The sequence below is a fragment of the Nuphar pumila genome, chromosome 1 (genome assembly GCF_984573655.1).
Source record: "Nuphar pumila chromosome 1, dmNupPumi1.hap1.1, whole genome shotgun sequence".
NCBI lineage: Eukaryota > Viridiplantae > Streptophyta > Magnoliopsida > Nymphaeales > Nymphaeaceae > Nuphar > Nuphar pumila.
Window position 1 is genome coordinate 87,987,993 of NC_143249.1, and position 6,192 is coordinate 87,994,184.

Below are 6,192 nucleotides of genomic sequence, written 5' to 3' on the forward strand. Positions count from 1 at the left end.
AACTGATGAATTCATTTGGTTTAAAACTGAGATGATGTTCGTTTTCTGGGATGTAGGCTGGTCCTGATGCAGAACCATTACCTGATGCTGGAGACTTATATCCTTCTCGGAGCATGGATGTATATGGCTTTGTGGAAGAAATGAGTGTTCTGAAATGGTTGATGCGGAATGATTTGAGAATGGAGCTGCTAGAATTTTCATTTTTCCTTCCTCTTCGTCTTCTATGAGGATGCTTTTGTCAATGCAGTCTTGAAGCAAGTGCTTCAGGACGAAGCAGTACTCTGTATCATGCCCCATCGCCCTGTGGAATTTACAATGCTGCTCTTTGAATCTTCCCATGATCACTGGCGGATCTGCAACTTTGGGAAGTTTAACCATTCCATAGGACAATAGATATTCCAGAACTTTTTCCAGAGGCTGGTCCAAAGGAGTAAATTTTCGATCCTTACTCCAATTGATATGTTTAGGCTTTTCCTGAAGATCCCCTTTTTGTTGAGGACCGCTTAAAAGAGGTTTATCATTGTTCTTAAAGAACTTTCCTTTTCTCCCTCTGTTCTGCTCAGGCTTCGTGCCACTGGTGTTGCCGTTCTTGTTGCTACTGCCCTGATTATCCCTGGGAGTGTCGGCTGAGTAAGTAAAATGTGCCTTCTTCTTCTGATCCTGGGCATTCTTGGCCAGAGTGATGCCTTCATATATTCCATTCTCTACTCCCATTTTGAGCCATTCTGCTCGTTCTGTCAGCTCAATAAATGATTTGGATGGGTATGAAAAAATGAGGCTTTTCAAAGGCTGTGAGAAGTTATTGAGGATAATTTGGAGGGCATGCTCCTCAGAAATGGGATTTCTCATCTTGTTACAAATACTTCTCCATTTGTAGATGAAATCTCTGGACCTCTCATTGGGCTCCTGCTTGAGGTTATATAGGTGATTGAGCGTAGGCAGAGCTTCTGTATTGAACAAAAAGCGCTCAATGAACATATTAACAACCTTGTCAAAATCCCTCAATTCAATGAGATTGACATGCTCGGCATACCATTTGGCAGCTATCCCCTCCAAACTGCGGGGGAAACAGAGGAAGAGGGCACGGTTATCCTCGTTGAACCTGGCGCATTCTGCGAAGAACATTGTCAGATGGGCCTTGGGATCGCCAGTTCCGTCAAACTTAATGAACTTCCTAGGGAGGTTCTCCAGATTGTTATCCCCTTCCAATCCGAGGTAAAAATCCTGCCGGGTGTATGATTTCTTTCCTTTGTCTCGGATTTGCAGATCCTTGACTATCTTGGTTAGTTGTTACCATCGCAAAATTTTTTACTTTTACAAATCAAACTGACCTTTGAAAAAGATTTTAAAAATAACTTATCTCCGTTTTAAAATGAGGGATAATTTCGAAGAATGGGACTCGCCTGTCGGTACGAGGTTCAACCGTTCCTGGCGCCTTTACCAGGGGTAATTGAACCAAGGATCAAGAGTGTGCTTAGCTTTGCTCAACTTGTCTAAATCGTGTTCTATTTCCTAAATGCACAAAGAATCAGGCAAGTGCTATGATTTTATGAAAATGCAGGTTTGAAAACATGATGTTTGCTTCTGAGATTTGAAATAATTGAAAAATTCTTGGAAAAGATATCATTTGGAAAATTGTGAGCCTTGTTGAGAGAATATTTCTAAGGAAAATGAAAATTGATTTCTGAAGAATCCAAGTGTTTTGTGAAAATGGATTTATGAGGAATTTTAAGTAACTTTGAAAAACTTGATTTTTCTAAATTTAAACTTTGAAATTGAATATATAACTTGGAAAATCATGATTTAAACTTGATAAATACTTGAAATACCATTTGAAAGCTCAGAGTTTTGAGAAAATCAATTTCTGAGAAAGACTTAAGAAATTTTGAGAAAATTGATTTCTCTGAATTGGAATCAGAATTTGCAAATGAATAAAATGAATGAATATGAATTTGAAAGACTTGATTTTTAGGAATTGAGAAAATCCTTTGGTATTTTTGAGAAATGCAGTGCATTTTAAAGTTAGCCTAAGAGTGTAGGCTGAATGTGGCTAATATGAAGATCACAAATCTGGGTCTCATTCGTATTTTGACTATGGTCATAAATACGAATTCCACCGAGTTTGTCAACTCCCTAAGAGCTAGTGCACATGCCATTCGTGTAAACCACAGTGGATTTGCAAAGAATGTGCATGAATTGGCATACATTACACTTATATATCAAAGTTTAAAACTATATGCAATGCAAATCCTATTCTATGCAGGAATTGAAATTCTTATTCCAAATTTAATTACAATTTACATAACTATTTGAATTTAAATACAGAAAAGTAAAGTCTTCAATGTCCCTGCAAAACTAGAAAAATAGATTAGTGAAGATATGTTGGCTTTTCTAGGTTTATCCAGCAATATATGGAAATTGCTGGATTTTGCTAAATATAAGCCTTTTCCCATGATTCCTTGATATAAACTTAATTAAATATAAAAAAAATTGAAGAAATATGAAAATGGAATCTAAAAATTTCAAAATTGGGGTCAAAATGACCAAAATACCCATGATAGCAAGACTATGGCCTTCAAATCAGGGTTTTCAGAAAGATATTTTGTAAAATACAACTTTTGAAATTCAAATGAAGATAAATCAAACCAAATATGATGTTATATGATATAAAATGAGAAAATTAGGGTTTAGAATTTCGAAATTGAGGTCAAATGACCAAAATGCCTCTGATAGCAAGACTATGGCCTTGAAATCAGGGTTTTCTGAAATAGATTTTGGTAAAAACTTGGGATTTATGATTGAAATAAACATAAAATCAAACATGAAACATCCTAATATGATTCTAAACATGAACAAACCCTAAAAATATGAACTTATACATGAAAATCAAGACATATCACAAATATCATGATTTTGGCAGTGTTTCAGGATCCTACAGGTACCCTGTTTTGCTATTTGATCCATTCAAGCATCAAATGGATTTCAAAATTGATAAAAATCTATACCTGCACTTGTTATCACCCTAAAATCAGATTATAATAATAAAAATATATTTTTGACATTATTCCTATTCGAAAATTCCATTAAAACCCTAAAATATGATATTTTTATCCATGGTCACATACCAGTTTCAGTGTTAGACCCAAATTAGGGGTCAAATCACCATGAAAATTCTTGAAATTTTACAGAGGTAAACTAGACAGACAAACAAAAATTTCCTTTTTTACAGATCAGAAAAACCATCTTTGATAAGGGAGAAACCCTTCCGGCAATTTGGACTAAAATATAACGAATCTAACATTGGTTAAAACAGGTACTTCTAGTTGAAAATACAAAAACAAATAGCAACCTTTATCAAAAATTGCTTAAATGTCATCAGTGAACATTAGACACAAAAATAATAAACTTCCTTTTTTACAGATCATGATTCGAATCTACGGTTTGAGATTTATGATCATCACAAGTCTGATTAGGGTTTTGGTAAACTCTAATGAGTTTTAAATTTAAAATCTGACTTTCTGACAGAGGAAAAATATTTAACAGAGGCAAAAAATTATCAAAATTTCATAGTAAATAGTTCACATCAACATGAATCCACTTCATATTACGGATCGCAAATCGGATATCACATGAGAAAAATAACACAACTGCAAGTTGCCTATGAATTTCAATAATGATTCTAAATGATTTAAAATTATGGTTTAATATTTTATTTTTTTGACAGGGTTTCCGAATCCCAAAACATCTGATTTTTTTACAGTAGTTCACTGACATATCCGTGTATCACATATAAAAAAATAAAAAATTTACAGTGAGTATTTCAATACAAACTAACATGATCTTTATTGATCTAAGCTTAAAACACACAGAAATTTAATAAAACTTAATAAAGCATGCATTAATCAATGAAAACAAATAAAATAATACCCAAACAGTAAAACAAAATTAATTTCTATGCTGGAACACATGTAATAAACATGAATAAGTAAAAAAATAAATAAAACATAGAGAATCCATGGATGAAATTGCTTTCACCTTTGAAATCATGGATTTAACCCATTTAACGGGTAAATCTCACGTTTCTTTGGTTAAGAACGTAGAAAACATACCTTTCATCAATTCTAACGGATTAGAATCCTGAAAAACATCATGGAATAGGTTTAGATAATCTTCTTGGATTGAACTTGAGGTTCTTGATGGAGATTCCATGGTTTAAACCATGAAAAGGTAGGTGCCAATGGTTAAATCCATTGAAAAATCATAAAAAAATAATAAAAACTATCAAAAAATACTAGGGAATCCTACCTTGGATGGTGCAGCAATTGAGGGAGCAGCTGGGAGGATAGAGAAGGTCCAAGAAACTATTGAGAAAGCCTTAGGGGTCGACCTCCCCTCTAGTCTCTTTAAATAGAAAAAAAATTAGGTTAAAAAAAAGGCTAATTAATTCCAATTTTGTCCCTTTTAAAAACCTATCTCAAACAATTAGTGGGGGGTGATTTTTCCTAATTGAATTTGACTCTTGACCTTCCTAATTAAGCCTCTAACTAACCTAAGACTGCTAATTAGACCTCTAATTGACCTAAAGACCCCAAATGTGGCACCATTTGGGTTTTTCAAAACCCTAATTTTTTAAAACTTTAAAATCAAAGTTAGAAACTAGAGTGAAGATAGGGGTTTTTTAAAATTAAATTTTGACTCACCTAGACATCTAACCTAGGTAGGACATTGACTAATCCTAGTCTAACCCTGACTTTTACAAATGTGGTGCCACCTTGAGTGGGCCCCACTTGAATTTTCAAAAACGATTTTAAAGCTTGAAATTGAGATAATTTTCAAAAGATCTTCAAAAGTAAACTTGAAATTAAAAGTTTTGAAATGGCATAGAGTTCTAACTGGGTCAGAACTCCTCAGGATATGGCGCCAACTGAGTGGGCCCACATCAGGTTTTGAAAAATTTGAAATAAACACTGAAAATAACTTTGAAAAGGGGTTAGAATCGATAGTTGAAATTCAGAATTTTTAAAAATAGAGTCTCAAGCGAACTGGAACTCCGTGTTAGAGTCTTGAAATTTTAGGACTCTGAGCTTTTGGATTTTAAAAGCCAAATGAAGGAGTTTTTGAAAAGATTTTATTAAAAATGGTGAAACGAGTCGGAAAATACAGTCAGGGTTAGACTCCTTACTCAATCAGAACTCTGAAATAGAGTCCTGGATTAACTGGACTCTACAAAATGACCTAATTCTTTAAAACAAATGAAAATAAATGAAAATGGAAGTAAAAATGAACTTTAAAACAGACTCTTGACTGGATTAGGACTCCGGGACAGAGTCCTGATCAGACTAAAACTCTAGATTTTTTTGGTATTTTTCTAAAAAATAGATAAAAAAACTTGTGAAAATAGTGAAAAAAATAACAAATATTGAAATAAAACAGAGTTCTGATTCAGCTGAGACTCTGGGGACAGAGTCCTAATTGAACTAGGACTCTCAGATTTTTGGATTTTCTGAGAAAACAAATGAGAGAACTTTGAAAAACAATTAAAAACAGGATGAAATTGAAGTTTTGGTTCAAAGTCCTGATCTGATTAGGACTCTGAAAAAGAGTCCTGATTTGATCAGAACTCTAAGCATTTTTAGTTTTTCTGGTAAGCAAATGATGAAATTTGGGCAAAGCTTTTGAAAACCAGTGAAAATGAAGTATGAAAGCCAATTTTGGATAGAGTCCTGATTCGATCAGGACTCTGGGGCAGAGTCCTGATTCTATCAGGACTCTAGGATAAAATCCCAGAATTTTGAAATTCTTTGATACAAGTGTAACAGTTTTGATAGATGGAAAGATTTTTGAAAGATTATCTCAAAATTGAGATATGGATCAGAGTCCTGATCCAACTAGGACTCTCTGAACAGAGTCTTGTTTTGACTGAAACTCTGAGTTTTGACTCATTTTGAAAGATTTGGTTAAAAACAGGTAAAAATAGTGACAAAAGACAGAGTCCTAGTCCGACTGAAACTCTGAAGAAGAGTCTTAATCTGACTAGGATTCTTGAAGAAGAGTCCTAATCCAACTAGGACTCTGGGATTTTAGCCAAAATGGAAGATTTTGAAAGGTTTTCTCCAAAACAGGTAGAAAAGGTACTAAAAAGTAGAGTTCTGACCCGACTGGGACTCTGGAAAAAGAGTCCTGATCCAACTA